General features: G+C 35.0%; 2 pseudogenes across 1 annotated transcript; both read left to right on the top strand.

The window, feature by feature from the left end:
- LOC114264280 (protein neprosin-like) overlaps nt 1-17,758 on the top strand; it is a 103,221-nt pseudogene that overhangs the window by 26,132 nt on the left and 59,331 nt on the right.
- Nucleotides 3,076-9,046, top strand: LOC114318777 (MOB kinase activator-like 1A pseudogene; annotated as a pseudogene). The gene is made up of 6 exons (XR_014362816.1): nt 3,076-3,092; nt 4,979-5,112; nt 5,255-7,030; nt 7,112-7,213; nt 7,467-7,570; nt 8,819-9,046. The product of XR_014362816.1 is annotated as an MOB kinase activator-like 1A pseudogene (transcript).

The following is a 17,758-nucleotide window of genomic DNA, read 5'->3' as shown; positions in this document are numbered from 1 at the left end:
CCTTTGATAACTAACCTACCTTTATACTTATCAATTGACCAATCCGCTTTCATCTTTCTTCTAAAGATCCACTTATTACCCAAGGCTTTACTGCTTGGGGGTGGATCAACCAACTCCCAAGTATGGTTCTGTAAGATGGAGTCAATTTCACTCTTAATTGCTTCTTTCCATAAAAGACTTTCAGGTAATGTCACAGCTTCATGGAAAGTTTGAGGTTCTCCCTCTAACATATAAGTCAAGAAGTCCAGACCAAAGGACTTTGCAGTCCTAGCCCTCTTACTTCTTCTTGGCTCATCTGCATCTTCAGCTTGATCATCTAAGTGATCATTGCACTACTGGAAAGGGGGGCTTTAGACACGGAACTTTTAGCGACGGTTTAAAAATTGTCGCAAAAAACAAGTATTTGCTACGCAAATGAAGTCGTTGCGAAATTTTTTGCGACGGACTGATTTCCATCACAAAAGTAACACATTTGAGATGGATAAAATATCACGTCGCTAATAGTATTTGTTGAGACATAAATGATTGTCGCTAATAAATGAGCAAAAAGGCATTATCATTAGTGACAGAAAAAATTATTCGTCGCCAAAGGGTCCATCAATTGTAACAGATACTAAACTGTGGCAAAAGAAAATAATTAAAATGAAATAGTTTTATGTTTTTGTGCATTTGTCTGTCCTTCACAGATAATACAAGCCCTAACTCCCCCTTTTCATTCTTACACTATATCTGTTCCTTCCATTGGCGTCGCCTCACTCTGCCATCCTCTCATCGGTGTCACCCCACTTCGCCATCCTCTGACGCCGTTATCTTCCCACCAACGATCATTCAAGAAGAAAGTGCAGCAAAGCCCGATCAGAGCTCTCTGAGGTTCACTCTCTCTCTCTCTCTCTCTCTCTCTCTCTCTATTTATGAAAAGCTCATACAGATTTTTGTATTTTTTCTGTTTGATTTAGTTTGATGTTAGACATTTGGAGATCAGGTCTTTTCTTATTCAATTCGATTTGATTTGTTGAATCCTAAATTTTATTTTATTTTGAATAGTTGAATAATTACTAGTTTTCTTTTTTGCAACCCTAGATCCTTGTTGTTGAAGCCCTAGGTCAGCGAATCTCTGGTCTGAATCAAGTTCCTTCAATTTGTTCTCAATCGACAGTCGACGATCTTTTGGAGGTGCGAATTTCAACTCTCTCTCTCTCTCTCTCTCTCTCTCTCTCTTTCACATAACGAACAGAGCTATGTTCCCAATCTCTGTTATTGTACATTTTCGATGTCATCGAAGATGCTTTCATGATCACACTGATTATCTGTGCGTGAGGTGAGTTCTCATTGATTCATTCAAATTTGTTCGATTTTTATCATTTTGATTGTTGTTAAGAGTGTAATTTTAATTTATATTTTGGTCGATTGACGCTTATTTTATATTAATCTATAAATCTGGAGTGTTCTTGTTCTGTTTCTTTAGGTTTTGTAAGTTGATTTTGTGTGTATGTTTTTTCAAGTGTTTGGTATAGAACACAAAAGTTTCTATGGTTTTGATTTTGGTTTTTTAACTTTGTATAATTTTGAGTTTTGAAAGCTGTTAATTGATGAAGCTAGGGTTGGGTGGATGTTAATAGGGAAGGCGCATTGGTACTTACACAACTATGGCTTTAGTTTTCGAGTTTGAATAAGACTTTTTGACTGGAAAAATAAAGCCCTAAGCAAGTGCATGTGGGTTTTCACTTTGTGTTGGGCTGCTTTGACTTCACGCACTAGCATTTTATAATCTCCACCTCTACTTTTATTTTTGGGAAGCCATTCCAAAACAAAATTTGGATAGTTATAGTAATATCCAAAGTATCTCCACCTATTCTTTTTTGAATTCATTCCAAACAAACATTGGGTGGTTATATGCATATACACTGACAAGCAAATGAAAAACTAACTAGTCAGGCTTGTGCTTGGTTGGGAAAGTGCTTATGAAAATATTTTTTGAGAAAAAAAAAATTGAAATAACTTTTCTTTATTTCTTTCTTTATTTATTTATTTATTTATTTATTTTTGGTTAATTGTTCAATTTATAAGAAAATTTACATACAAAAATTATTTAAATCTTCCCTTGATATATTATTACCTATACTTTTCATGGAAAGGATTCGAGAAAAGTTTCTTTCAAAGAAATTGTTACGGTGAGACCCACATTTTTTTGGGGATGCAAAGAAGAAAAATAATTTGAATTTTCTTTTTCCTTACCTTTCCCATCAATTTAACCCAACCTACTTGTCCTGGATAAAATACAACCTCTGTCTTCATCTGAAAAATTCTTCCACTTTTTAGTTTGAAATTCATGTTGAAATTTTCTGCTAAGTATCTAAATTGAATTTATTCTGATGCGGAGGAATTTTTGAATTGTGATAACGGGGATTAAAATTTATACTTCTCTTTCATGTTGTCTTCTAAGCATAAAACACAGATGTTCATCTAAAAAATGTTAAGAAATGAGCCACAAATTTTAGTTCTTGTGTAAAGCACACTTATGAAAAGGGTTTATTGTATGAGGTTTGAATTCCATGCCCATTTTCTTTACCTCTTCTCCCAAGCAATCAATTCTTTACTAAAACCTTCACTATTTATATATTCTTTTCTTCTTTTTTAAGATTAGGGATCTGTGTTGTGATATATTTTGTATAAACAATTTTGTGTTTCTTTTTTCATTTATTCCTACATAATCTATGCTGTACTGATATCTACATATTAAGGGTTGTCTTAGAAGTGTTGACCACTGGTCCAATATTAAAAGTCTATATTATTCTAAACACATTGAGAGCTTATGGGGCACATGTTGAATTGTTCAAGCATATATGTGCTTGACTCATACCATCATGGTGCAGCTTTCATATAACCAACACTTGACTTACTTCCTAACCCCAACCCCCCAAAAGAAAATCATAAATACTATAATAAGGTTTTAACTGATCACCGACTGAACCAAGGTTGCTGATTTTTAAATTTTCAGATGTGGACTTCTTCACCCAGGTGAAGTTGCTTTATGGTACCCTCACAAAATTCTGCACTCCACAAAACTATCCTACAATGACTGTAGGCCCCAAGTATGTCTTATTAATCATCTGCTTTATTTCAACTTTACAGAAAATCAGTTTTGGACATTCAAATTGAAGGAAATAAATTATTGAATATTTACTTCTGTATGTCTTGCACAAGTTCAACTACCACTATTATGTTATCAATGAGGCCTTTCATGCATTTTAAGTTCTGTAATTTGTTTCCCTATGTTTTCATCATATGGTTGCAATGTTTTATTTTGCGATACCAAAACCATACCTTCTAGACCTCATAGGAAAAATGGTCTTTCCTAAGTAGAAAACACTGATTCAGTGCACAATACTTCATTTGCCACTATGCCTTTTTTCAAGAACCTGATCTTGGTCCGAAAGTTTGAAAAAGTTACAAAAAAGAGTTTTCTTTGGGTGGAGATGGGAATAAATTCAAGCACCAATTTTTTTTTTTTTTAAATTTTTTTTATAAGCATGTTTGAAGCTCTAATTTTATTGAATGAGAAGCAATATCTTTGCCTCAAGAAGATTGGTATATTGGGTAGCAATTTTTTTTTATAGATTTGTTTTGGTGAGTGGTAGAAAAATTTCAGTTTAGGTAGAAACTTCATGGGCCTTTTTGAAAGCAATAAAAAATGATGTGTTTTATGGAAGAGGTTTGGTTTAAAGTGAGAATAGGGAGGTTTGTAGCTAAAGCTGCTCCAGCATAGTGGTGAAGGTCCCTTTAATGGAGGCATTTCCACACCTTTTCAAGGTTTCATTGAACATAGAAGAGTTGGTGAAGAATCTGAAGATGAAGGGGAAAACATGAGCTGGAATATGGTTTTTTGAGGACTTTGCATAATTAGTGTGGGGACATATTTTTGAATGACGACACGTGGCCGAGGTGCCACCGGAGTGACCAGCCGAGGTGCCACGTGTCATGGTCATAATGACGACATAATCTCGGCTAGGTCGAGGTTATCTATGAAGATACCGGAATCCAGGATGAGCGAACAAGGGACAAGAGTCCTAGAATGAGGAAGGACTTCAGTTTGAGTAAATATATGACTCTTAGAGAGTTTATCCCAATTCTACTAGGAGTCCAAGATTAGCAGTAATCCTAAATCCATTGAAGCTAGGCTTCTATTGAAATTAGGTTTGTGTTGGCTATAAAAGAGAGGCACCCTCATGGGTCTAAGGTATGTCTTTTATGCTCTGTCTAGTGAGTTAAGCACTATTGGTTATCTTTGAGAAATATTTTACTGACTTGATCGTCAGAGTGCCCCGGGTGGACAAACCACCACGGGGTTCTTATGTTTCTGTGATAGGTTGTTTGGGCTTAATCTATTCTGTCGGTGCTCTCCAGCCGAGTTCCCCCTCTTGGTTGTGTGGTCGGAAATCAACACCCACAATTAGGAATCATAAAAAAAAAAATGTTGTTTTTTTCAAAAACTATCTGAGTCCATGACATCCCAAGGAAACAATGAAACAAGTGAAAATGTAAAGGGTCATATTCTCTTGTTTTAGACAGTTTCTTTGTTTTCTGATTGTTATCCAGAAAAAACAACATTGAGCCTTGAGCCTTGAACCTTCATGGGCATGGAGAACCTTATTCTACTTTTCCATGATTTCTTGAACAACTTACGCCTCGTTTGGGAATAGGCTAATTTAGTAACTTTTTGGCTATTTGGCTAAAAAGGTAGGTAAAACAAACTTGTATGTTTAGGATGACTTTTTGGCTAATTACGAAAAGATGTGCAAAAAGTAGAGAGAAAAGAGAATCTTTGACTTTTTGGTATGAGTGGTTGGCTTTTAGACTAATTTAGTAACTTTTTGGCTAATTGGCTAAAAAAGTAAGTCCCCAAACGGGGCCTTAGTGTGCCATTTGAATGGTTACCAACATTGCACAATTCTATAAATTTCCAGTTCTTGATTTGCAGGTATGACTACAGATGGGTAGATGGTTTACAAATCAAGAAACCAATTGAAGTTTCAGCTCCAAAATATGTTGAATATTTGATGGATTGGATTGAAGGTCAATTAGATGATGAATCCATATTTCCTCAAAAGATTGGTAATAAATGCCTCATATTATGTTATGATATTTTGCCCGGTTGTATGTTGAACAAAATTGTTGATATTTGTATTTTGCCCAGTTAGGGGTTTGTTATGTTCCCTTCAAAGCTTATGCTTATTCTTTATTCTAAATTTTGTAGTTGTCCCTTTTCCTCTGAACTTTAGGGAAGTAGTGAAAACTATATTCAAACGCCTGTTCCGCGTTTATGCTCATATTTACCACTCTCACTTCCAGAAGATCGTAAGTCTTAAAGAGGAGGCCCATCTAAATACCTGCTTCAAGCATTTCATACTATTTACCTGTGTAATTGTGCTTCAAATCTTGAGACAATTTTGCGTTCTTTGTTCACTTTTCAGGATACTCTTTTTAAAATTTTCTGTCTTCCTATACCATTGGCTTGAACTTTGTTTCTCCTTAAATATTATGGTTTTCATTTTTTTTTAGATTGGCAATACTGAACATCATCATTTCTCTATTATCTGCAAAACTCTTACGCTCTTGTTCTGTGATATCAAGATTTTTACTTACTTTTTTGGTGTTACAGTTTTTTGTAACTTAAATTTCTGTTCTATAATGATTCTATCCTAGCGATGGATTTGTGCCTCATGTAAGGATTTATATGACATCCAAACTTGTGGCCTAACATAAAGATTACCAATTTGCACTTTTTACCATGGTTCTTGCATTGAAAGTTTCATTGATTGCATACACACATACCAATCATGATCGTATCTGTCTCTCCAACACGGTTGCCCTAGGTTCAAACAGTTCTTGTTGGTCCTTGTCACGATTTTAAATAACAGTATCAGGATAGATATTGATATTAGCGATGTGGTTATTTATCAGCCATTTGAGGAAAAATAAAGGTTACCTGTAATGATTAGAAGATACATCCTGATAAAAATAAGATATAATTCTATTTCTAACCATTTGCAATTTATCTCTATGCCTCAGTTACATGGTTCTAGTTAGTTATTTTTAACCATGTAAGGAACTATGCTTTTAATTTTTGGAAGAACAAGGGATTGAGGGAGGTACTGTCTACTACCACCGGTTTTATATTTTTCTTATTTGATTGTGTGGAAAGTAGTACTAATGTTGTTTAGGATGGACCCTGGTTTTTTGGGGGGGCACTTTCTTGTACTGAAAAAGTGGCACAATATGATGAAATTATCTAAGGAGAGGCTTGATAGAATTTTGATTTGGATTAAGTTGTTTAACATTCCTTTAGAATATTGGGATGATGATGGGCTTAGTAGGATTGCTAGTGCTAGAATTTCATTTGCTAAAATATGTGTGGAAATAGGATTGGATTCTTCTCTTCCTGCTGATTTCTAATCAAATGTGCTCAAAATGTAAAGTCTTTGGGTATATGGAAGATAAATGCATCAAAACTCAAGTAGAGAATTTGTCCAAAGAAAAATAGCAAAATGTGAACCAAGAAAGGGGAGAAGACTGGAGGCTTAATGTTGCTTGAGGTAAAAGGAAATTGGGAGACCCTCATGAGGTGGTTGTTATGGCTGCTGCAGAATCTAAAGTGGTAAGACATGCAGAGGTGGCTGATATGGGTGCTAGAGAAGCTAGAGGGTGTAATCCTGTAGAGAAGAGCTATCAGAAAGAGGAGGTCCAAGCCCAGGTTGGGACTGTGTTGGTCCATGAGCAGGACATCCAGACAGTGGAGAAAGTGCATACTGAGCCTACTTGTGATGAACTGGGGATTGTTCCTGTACATGACCCTGGATAGGTTGAGGCTGGTTTGAGTCAGTCAACAGTGAAGCAGGCTCCAAAGCTAGCTAAGAAATCTGATGAACCTACACTGAAGTTGGCTAATTTTTTTTTTTTTTTTGGCTAACTGTGGCAGGTTTGGCTGGTACACTGTAGGGAAAAGGGTTAAGTGACGGGAGTCCTAAAATAGGTTAGTGAGTGATATAGTGAGTTTCTTTGAGGGTTGAGTAGGTGAGCCCTCAAATTTCTTTCTAACTGTTTGTTCATGCAGGTCCTAAGCTGTCATTAGGCAATCTATAAGGCATCAAAGCAAAGATTTGATAGTGATCCTGAATTCAAGGAGAGGGCACAACAAGCGGTGGTCAGTCTCCAGGTGAATCATTTACCTTTATGCCTTAAAGACGTGTGAGATTGATTATAGTAATAATTAAATTTCTCATTTGTGAAAAAACTTAAAAGCTATAAATTTCAATTTTCTATTTTGGAGGAAATCTGATTTATAAACTATAAATTTTGTTTCTTTGTTTTGGAAGAAAATCTTGTTAATGATTTTATCTCGAGGTTCATCATGTCTCATCATTTATCTTATTTGTTTTCATTTCCTATGGCATAACTTGTATCTCAAGGTAGGGAAGAGAAGTATCGGAAGGCATCGCCACAAATCTGTGAAATCAGCCAAAGGGGATATCAAAGAGTTTTTCAACGTCTAGGAATTAAGATAGAGGAGAAGGTACTTAACTAATATTTTTCTTTCTAACTAATGACAATGTCAAACATTGATTGTGTTTTCCATACAAGTTTTCTACACCATGGGGCCACTTAAAAAAGACACCAACTTTTGATTTCAATCTATAGTGTGCATGCTAAAAACAGGACATTCTTGGTTTATGGTTCACAGCCCCCTGCCCCACCAAGTGTTTGTTTCACCCAATTCAAATGTATCTGCTCCAAGTCATTGTCACTTTATATTTGACTCATGTTATCAGGTTGGCCATTTTGTATGACTACTTGAATTGATGGTAGATTGATATATAAGATTACAATTCTACAGACATAAAACATTATTATTTCATCGCCTTAGTTATTGTATAGCTGTAATAAGTAACAGATTACTTTAAATTAATGGGCACAAGAACTGTGGCAAGAGTAGACTATGAATCTTAGTTGAATTACCTTATTGCATGTGCAATGAGGACATTAGTATGGTACAGGCTTACAGTATGGGAGGCCAGAGGCCCATAAATGTAATTTATCATTGTTTATTCTTTTTTATTTTGAACTCAAGAAAATTACTTAATTCAATAGAGCTAGTATTTTATATGCTAGTTTCAATCAGGAAAATTGAAATTAAAGTTATAGATAGGTGATGGGTGATGGGTTTGAAGTGGCATTTAGTGTTTTAGACGATGATTCTTCTACAATGGATTTTGAACAATTGTAAAATTGAAACTTTATAGAATTTGTTATACATAATTTTTTTTTATTTATTTATAATTAATGGATTCTCATTCTTGAATAGTAGATGTGTAAGGAGTGAGAAATGCATCAGAACATGTTCAGGCTAGAGTGACTAACTTGGTTAATCCCAATTTATGGCTGTTCAGGCTAGAGTGACTAACTTGGTTAATCCCGATTTATGGTTATGTTAGCCGTAAAATGTCTCATCAGTATGAAGTCAAAGTTTTGTGTTTGCCAAAATTCTTTTGCTTCACGTCTGAAATTCTTTTGAGAAATTCTCTTACAGTGCACCATAATGGCATATATCTATATATCTAATGTTTTTCTGATAGACAAATGCTATTTATCACCAGATTTTTTTTCCACCATTTTATTTCACTTCCCATGTCGATATTGCAACTTACACTTTTTTTTTTTGGTATTTATTTATTTGTTGAAATAAATACCAAATGTTTTACATTTTCTAAGTTTGAAATTAATTATATTGTAAATGATGTCTTTTTTTGTGTTTCTTTTGCAGATGCAACCCCTTTTGAGTATGTGATGATATCTTCACATATCGATATTGAAGTTTACTGTTGATATTAAAACAAACTATAATATATATGTTTTTTTTATTTGTATTGTCAATACTTTCGTTTTGCTTTAGATAGAAAATTTAAGTTTTTGAATATAAAAAATTATTAGTATTGTTGGAGGATGTTTTATATATTTTTGTAAAGACTATATTTGGTAGATAATTGTTACAGGGTGCATATATACATATGATTTTGTGAATGTGAATGTGAATGTGAATGTGGATGTGGATGTGGATGTGGATGTAAATGTATTTTATTTTAGAAAATATTAATAATTTTTACAGGGAATGAATTAATAAAATATATATTGATTTTCTAAAAATAATTTTATTACGGCAATAATAACCATCATTAATGTAATTATCATTTCCTTAAAAAAATTTAGCAACGGGTTAACCTATAGGATATACATTTTAGTTCAAATTTTTAGCGATGGTTTAAACTGTCGCAAATACGATATTAATTTAATTATACTTTTTTTGCGGCTTTTTAGACCGTTGCTAATAATACTTTTTGCAACATCAAATATCGTCGCTAAAAAGTTTTGGCGACGACAACCAATATCGTAACTAAAAGTGAAATTTTTTCCCCTTTTTTTGTGTCAAGTTAAACCATCACAAAAACCATTGATTAGCCGTCGCTAAAAGAAAGCGACGGTTTGTAACCGTCGCAAATACTTTTTGTCATGCCCTATTCCGTCACACCCCATTTCTCGTCGCTACTCCGTCGCAAAAAGTCTTTTGCGACGCTCTGTGAACCTTTGCGACATTTAAGACCATCACACAAGCTCCGGTTTTGAGTAGTGTTGTCACCTTCAACCTCTTTCATGGAACTATGAATCCTTTCTTGGAGATGACACGAAAATATATTTTCAAAGAAAAATGCATTTGTTGATTCCATGATAGTATTCTTGTGTATATATGGAATTATAGACCTATACACAAGAAATATATATGCACTGACATATTGTGCATAACTATTGAATACAAAGTCAACGGTTTTTTAGGCTTATCCTAACCCTCTTGGGTTCTGGTATTCCCACATTTTTGCGTGACACCCCCACATTTGTAGAATTTATACAAAGCCTTTTGGCCTTTTGCAAAAATTCATACAGGGTCTTTAAATATTTCCTTGTGTCACAATGATTATGAAAACTCTCAAAATCATATCACAGTAAATACATTCTAGAATATCATCAACTGAATTAGGCACCTAAACATATTTGGTCCAACCTATCACTTTGAAGCCAATAGTCTTACTATTAGGAAACACAAATTCAATGTTCAATAGTTTACTATTCGAAACTTCATAACATGGCCAGTAGTCTTATCACTAGGAATCACTAATTTCTCAACATATGGTCAATAGACTTTCTACTACTAGGAATCACAACGTTTTAACCTGTGATCAGTAGTCACTTTACTACTAGGAATCACAACGTCTTGACATGGGATCAATAGACTCTTTCATTATTCGGAATCATATCTTGACATATGATCAGTAGCCTCTCCACTACTAGGAACCATCATGTCTTGACATGTGATCAGTAATATGTTCACTACTAGAAACCACAATTTCATAACTGTGTAGCCATTGGTCTAACACCTCCTAAGAACCACCAGTTTTCTATCTCTGTGATCAGTGATCTTGTACTCACTAGGAGCCACCAATTTAAGAATATATTTGGAATTTAAATATTCAAAAATATATTCATCCACCCTAACGGGTTGTCTCATCTTTGCTTTCAAGCAAAGTCACATAGCAATCATATATGTTATACTTGACACAAGGATAATATACTAATTGCCTCTGATTAATTCAGAGATATTATCATGCAATCTTTATGATTTCCTATAATCACACTTGATCTCTCTAGATCTTCCTTTAAGAACCTCGCAAGGCTGAAGGTCGGTAGGTGGAACAACATTTCTGTTGTTGCCTCTTGAAGCCATTTCTGAAAACTCCCTACTGAATTTCACTTCCTGTGTTTCTAGAAATTAAACTTAGCACTTAGAAAATCCCACACTTGGAAATTTAATTCAAAACTAGTCTCACCACTTGACCAAGAATCGAACATAGTCAAGAATGTTCCCAAGAAGATTGGAGGGGTTACATCGGTCCCACTTAAAATCCAGTTAACCTTTTGACAAAACTTTCAAGAGTATGTTGACTCCTAGTACATGGGAAACAATTTTTGGAATTAAGGTTTTCAGGAGATAAACAAAGTTAAAACAAACCAATTCCTAAGAAAATAAAATTTACTACCAGAGTTACAACACTCATAAAAGGTAACTGGTACTCCTGGAACTGAGCCTATTATTTCTGAATAAAAATCAGAAATATTTAGCTAAGGCTAAAATTTGTTTTCTTTTCTCAAAACCAAAACACTTTGGAAATAATCAGATTATAACCAAAGACTTTCTTCAAACTTGGTTTTCCAACACTTTGGGAATAAAATGATTAAACCCAGAGACTTCCTCAAACCCCAAAGGTTTGAAACCAAATCCGTCTTAGTTGTCATTTCTGAACAAATAAGAACTACTCTTTAGCCAAGGCTAAATACTTTTGTTTTTGTTACAGAAAACCAAACTAAGTTCCAAACTTACAAGTAATTTAAAAATCGCTAACCAAATTACAAGCAATGTTAAAAATTGCTATAACAATTACACGCATATAAAATGCTTCTAACAATACAAGCAAATAAAACTTGCTACTACAAGTTGGTAAACAAACCAACTAAATCTGAAGCAAAAAATGCTTCAAACATTTAAATTAAATAGCTAATCTATAAGGACTTTATTTAGTCCAAAAGCTTTTCCACGCTTAGGTATTCTGGTTCAACACAAAGGTTAGTAGTCTAAACATTTTTGTTTTGACATCCCAAATACTATCCATTGGGTTTATATTTGTTTTTTCCAATCCCTTTTGCATAGATATTCCTGTAAAGAAAATTAGTAGAAAACTACCAAGGAAAAAATACAAACCAAATAATCTAAAGACAATAAATTATTTTAAACCTTCTAGCAAACTAATTAATAGCAAAATTAACTAATGAATTAAAATGTTAGATGAGTTACAAAAATAAACTTATAACTCTACAAGTAAATTAAATTAAAACTTTAATACCAATTAGTTATGTATGAAATTATTACACAACTAAAACTCCAAATTAAATTTACAATTTAATTTACACAATAAACAAGTAAATAAATATAGACAAGTTACAAAATTAAAATTTATAAATTAAAAATTTTAATTAGCAAGAGTTACACATATATCTTATAACTTCACATAATTAAATTCAAATTATGAGGTAATTATATATGACATTATTACACCAATAAAATAAATTTACAATTTTATTTACACAATAAACATGTACATAAATATAGACAAGTTACACAATTTTGATAACTCCAAAACCTTAAATTAAAATTTTAAACACCAAGAGTTATGTAAAATTGTTACAAAGCAATGATCATATAATAATTCTAGCTATTAACATGCAAATAATTCTAGAGATTAAATCATGAAAAAAAAATAAAACCTAGAAAATAATTAACATGTCAAACTTGCATAATTTACACTCATTGAAATACCAAGAAAGAAAAACTAGTGGACTTAATAAATTGAATAACTATAAGCATCCAAATTATAATGAAGATGAACAAGATATAAAAAATAAATATAAAAAAAAAAATTAAAACAGTGGTCACAGTGGTAAAAAGGAGCAAGCAAATATGGTCCTTTGTTCATTTCTTATTATAGCAAGCAACAGTGGAGGCTTATTTTTTATTTTTTCCTTCCAATAAATAAAATAGTGTACCTAATATATATATATATATATATATATATTTCCTTACAATAATCTAAGCCAAATGTGATGATCGGTTTTACTTTACGTCCCTTCGTTTTCATTTTCATCGGGATTGTTGTGTCCGGACGCCTTTTTTTAATTCTCATCTTTGTTTATTTCGGGTTGGCCTTTCTTTTGTTTCGGAGGGTGTGCAGCCGAGTCCGGAGTGCCCAGGAGCGAAACGGGGAAGTTTCTGTTGGGATATACCTCCTTATTGGAGTGTGGGACCCAGTTGATTTATTAAAAGAGGTTTAATTTGGCTTGGTTTAGTATAATATATTTTTATATATTATATTTGAAGAAACCCAATTCAATTTGGATACAATTAGGTTTTGAGAAGAAAACCCCAGATTCAAAATATGATGTGTATTGTTTTTCCCAAGAAAATAAAAACGCAGCAGTAGCAATTCTTTTTCTTCCCGTGAGAGTGGTTGGGGTATCAATCAATTTGGTGGAATCAAATTTTGGGTGCTTTGGCTTTTGTTCTTGGAAGCACCATTAGTGTGCTTGTTCGGCTGCTTCGTTTTGAAGATAGTTTGGTTCGTTATTTTGGGTCTTCTTCAACTTTGGTTCTGAAGATTTTGATTCATCTATTTGGTGAGGTCTTTCCTCTTGTTTATTTGTGATTATTTGGAATTCACCTAAGGGTGGTTTTGTGAGACTATTAGTGTCTCGTTTGTAATCGTTTGAAACTTATTTGGTTGATAGTGGAATCGGATTTCGATCCCGTGGACGTACCTCACATTGAGGGAACCACGTAAAAATTCTTGTGTTGCCTTTGATTTAATTTTTCCGCATTAATTTTTATTCCCATTGATTGATTTACTTGTGGGGAATCACATCGATTTTCGACGTACCTCACATTGAGGGAACCACGTAAAAATTCTTGTGTTGCCTTTGATTTAATTTTTCCGCATTAATTTTTATTCCCATTGATTGATTTACTTGTGGGGAATCACATCGATTTTCCCTAACAACTGGTATCAGAGCTTACGGTTTATTTGGATTTATTTATTTGTGTAAATCAATGGAGGGGAATGTGGGTCGTATGTCTAGCTTCAATGGAAGCAATTGGGTAACTTGGAAAACTAAAATGGAAGACTTATTATTTTGTAAAGATTTGTATGGACCCATTGAGGGTGATTCTGGCAAACCCGAGGGAATGAAAAATGATGAATGGAATAGGCTTAATCGAAAAGCCGTTGGTGTTATCCGTCAATGGATTGATGACAGTGTGTTTCATCATGTTGCTACTGAAACTTCAGCACATGATTTATGGAAAAAACTAGAGAGCCTTTATGATAGAAAATCAGCCACAAATAAAGCCTTTTTGTTTCGTAAGTTGGTTAATTTAAAATATAAAGAGGGCAGCCCTATTTCGGAACATCTGAATGAAATAAAAAGTATTGTTAACCAACTTGCTTCTATGAAAATTGTTTTTGATGATGAGTTGCAAGCTTTGATGCTACTTAGTTCTTTGCCTGAAAGTTGGGAGACTTTGGTTGTGACCGTCAGTAATTCAGCGCCCGATGGAGTTGTCACAATGGGCCAAGTCACTAGTAACCTGTTGAATGAAGAAACTAGAAGAAAATCAGCAGGTTCCTCTCATTCGGAAGCATTCGTTGTGAGAGGCCGAAGCAAAACAAGGGGGAGGAGTAAGACTCCTCATGGTCGTGATCAAAGCCGTGACAAATCGAAAGATGGTTCTTTTTCAAAGAAAGACATTGAGTGCTATTATTGCCATGAGAAAGGGCACATGAAGCGAGAATGCCGAAAACTCAAGAACAAGGAGAAAAGGCGTGATAAAAGTGTGGATAAGAAGCAAGAAGACACAACAGCAGTTACTACCAATGGTGATCTCATGGTCGTTTGTGAAGATGATTGTATCAATTTTGTGGGCCAAGAGAGCAATTGGGTGATTGATTCCGGTGCTTCTTTTCATGTGACTTCTCGAGTTGATTTCTTCACTACCTACACCGAAGGAGATTATGGTTTTGTTCGAATGGGTAATGAAGGTTTGTCCAAGATTATTGGCATGGGTGATGTTTGCTTGGAAACAAATCTGGGCTGCAAGTTGTTGCTTAAAGATGTGAGGCATGTTCCCGACATTCGCCTCAATTTGATCTCCACCGGGAAGCTAGATGATGAAGGCTACAACAACAAATTTGGTGATGGAATATGGAAGCTCACAAAGGGTTCCTTGGTGGTGGCTAAGTGTAAGAAGACTCATACACTTTATTCGATGCAAGGAAAAATTTGTAAAGGTGTTGTCAATGCACTTGAAGAAGATACTTCTACTGAATTATGGCACAAGCGGCTTGGCCATATGAGTGAAAAGGGGCTGCAAGTATTGTTCAAGAAAGAGCTTCTACCCGGTTTGAAAGGTACACATCTTAAAACTTGTGTTCATTGTTTGGCCGGTAAACAACATAGAGTTTCTTTTCATAAAAATGTTGCTTCTAGAAAAGAAAATGTTTTGGAGTTGATTCATTCGGATGTTTGTGGTCCTTTAAAAGTTAGAACACATAGTGGTGCACTTTATTTTGTTACTTTCATTGATGATTATTCAAGGAAAGTTTGGGCTTTTCTACTAAAAGCTAAAGATCAAGTTCTAGAAGTATTTAAGCATTTTCAGGCCATGGTTGAAAGAGAAACAGCACAGAAATTGAAGTGCATCCGATCAGACAATGGTGGTGAATACATTGGGCCATTTGATGAGTATTGTCGCAGCCAAGGTATTCGACACCAAAAGACAGTTAAGAAGACTCCTCAACAAAATGGCGTTGCCGAGAGGATGAACCGCACAATTGTGGAAAGAACAAGGTGTTTGCTTTCACAAGCTAAATTGCCAAGATCCTTTTGGGGTGAGGCGTTGAAGACAGCGGTTGACGTGATCAATTTGTCTCCTTCCTATCCTTTGAATGGTGATGTTCCAGAAAGAGTTTGGGCCGGCAAAGATGTGTCTTATGAGCACTTGAGAGTGTTTGGTTGCCGAGCCTTTGTTCACATTCCAAAAGATGAAAGGTCCAAGCTTGATAGCAAGTCAAAACAATGTATTTTTCTTGGCTATGGACGTGATGAATTTGGTTATAGATTGTGGGATCCGGTTGACAAGAAAGTCATTCGAAGCCGTGATGTTGTGTTTCTTGAAGACCAAACAATTGAAGACTTTGGCAAAGGTGATCAACCGGAGCCAAAAGCTAGTGATCTCATTGACATGGATTTATCTCCTTCATCTTCAGTTGATGATGAAAACGGGGGAGATGTGCAGCCACCTATTGAAGATGTAGAGGATGATGCTAATTCTAATGAAGTTGAGTCAGAAATTGAGGAAGAGCATCCAACTCAAGAACTACCACCACAACTTGAGTTGAGGAAATCTACAAGGGACCGACAACCTTCAAGAAAGTATCCTCCCAATGAATTTGTGTTGATTTCTGATCAAGGGGAGCTGGAGAGCTACCAAGAAGCAATTGAGCATGCAAAGAAAGGTGATTGGAAAAAGGCCATGGAAGAGGAGATGAATTCCTTAGTTGAAAATCACACTTATGATTTAGTGAAGTTGCCTAAGGGGAGGAAAATTCTGAAAAATAAGTGGGTTTTCAAATTGAAGAATGATGGCAAGAATCTGAGGTACAAGGCACGTCTTGTTGTGAAAGGCTTTGGGCAAAAGAAAGGCATTGATTTTGATGAAATTTTCTCACCGGTTGTAAAGATGTCTTCTATTCGGGTTGTACTTGGCATGGCTGCAAGTATGAACCTTGAAGTTGAGCAACTTGATGTGAAGACCGCATTTCTGCATGGTGACCTTGAAGAAGAAATTTACATGGAGCAACCGGAAGGCTTTGTGGAAAAAAGGAAAGAGAAATTTGTTTGTAAATTGAAGAAAAGTTTGTATGGCCTCAAGCAAGCCCCGCGGCAATGGTACAAAAAATTTGACTCTTTCATGATGAATAATGGTTTTTCTAAAACCACTTCGGACCATTGTGTGTTTGTGAAAAATTTCCCGGATGGTAAATTTATTATTCTTTTGCTTTATGTTGATGACATGTTAATTGTGGGTCAAGATTCTACCATGATAAACAGGTTGAAATTGGAGTTGAGCAAGTCTTTTGCTATGAAAGATTTGGGACCGGCAAAGCAAATTCTTGGTATGAAAATTGTTCGTGATCGCAAAGAGGGGCTGATTTGGTTGTCTCAAGAAAGCTACATTGAGAAAGTTCTTGAGAGGTTCAATATGGATAAAGCAAAGTCGGTTGGTTGTCCACTTGCGGGTCATTTCAAGCTTAGTTCGAATCAATGTCCTACAAGTGAGAAAGACAAGGAAGAGATGCAGAAAGTTCCTTATGCTTCAGCAGTTGGTTCTTTGATGTACGCCATGGTTTGTACAAGGCCGGATATTGCTCACGCCGTTGGTGTGGTGAGTCGTTTTCTCTCTAATCCGGGTAAAGAACATTGGGCAGCGGTAAAATGGATTCTAAGATATCTTCGAGGGACTTCGAAGGTGTGTTTGTGTTTTGGAGATGGTAAGCCGATGCTTGATGGGTTCACAGATTCTGACATGGCTGGTGATGTTGATTCTCGGAAATCTACTTTGGGGTATTTGATGACTTTTGCAGGGGGAGCTGTGGCATGGCAGTCTAAATTACAAAAATGTGTTGCTCTCTCAACTACCGAAGCTGAATTTATTGCCATTACGGAAGCTTGCAAAGAAGAGTTATGGTTAAAGAAATTTTTGCAAGAATTGGGTTTGAAGCAAGAAAAGTATGTGCTTTATTGTGATAGTCAAAGTGCTATTCACTTGAGTAAAAATTCTACTTTTCATTCGAGATCGAAACACATTGATGTGAGATACCATTGGATTCGTGATGTGTTAGATTCGAAGTTATTACAACTCGAAAAGGTTCACACAAATAATAATATTTCAGATATGTTGACAAAGACTTTGTCGAGGGACAAACATTTGAAGTGTCGAACTTTGGCGGGTATGGTTGATCTCTCCACCTAAGTTGGTAGGGGGAGAATT

The sequence above is a fragment of the Camellia sinensis genome, chromosome 2 (genome assembly GCF_055761805.1).
Source record: "Camellia sinensis isolate YWXY chromosome 2, ASM5576180v1, whole genome shotgun sequence".
NCBI classification, from domain to species: domain Eukaryota; kingdom Viridiplantae; phylum Streptophyta; class Magnoliopsida; order Ericales; family Theaceae; genus Camellia; species Camellia sinensis.
The sequence above is the reverse complement of the archived record's forward strand: the minus strand, read 5'-3'. Positions and strand labels throughout refer to the sequence as shown.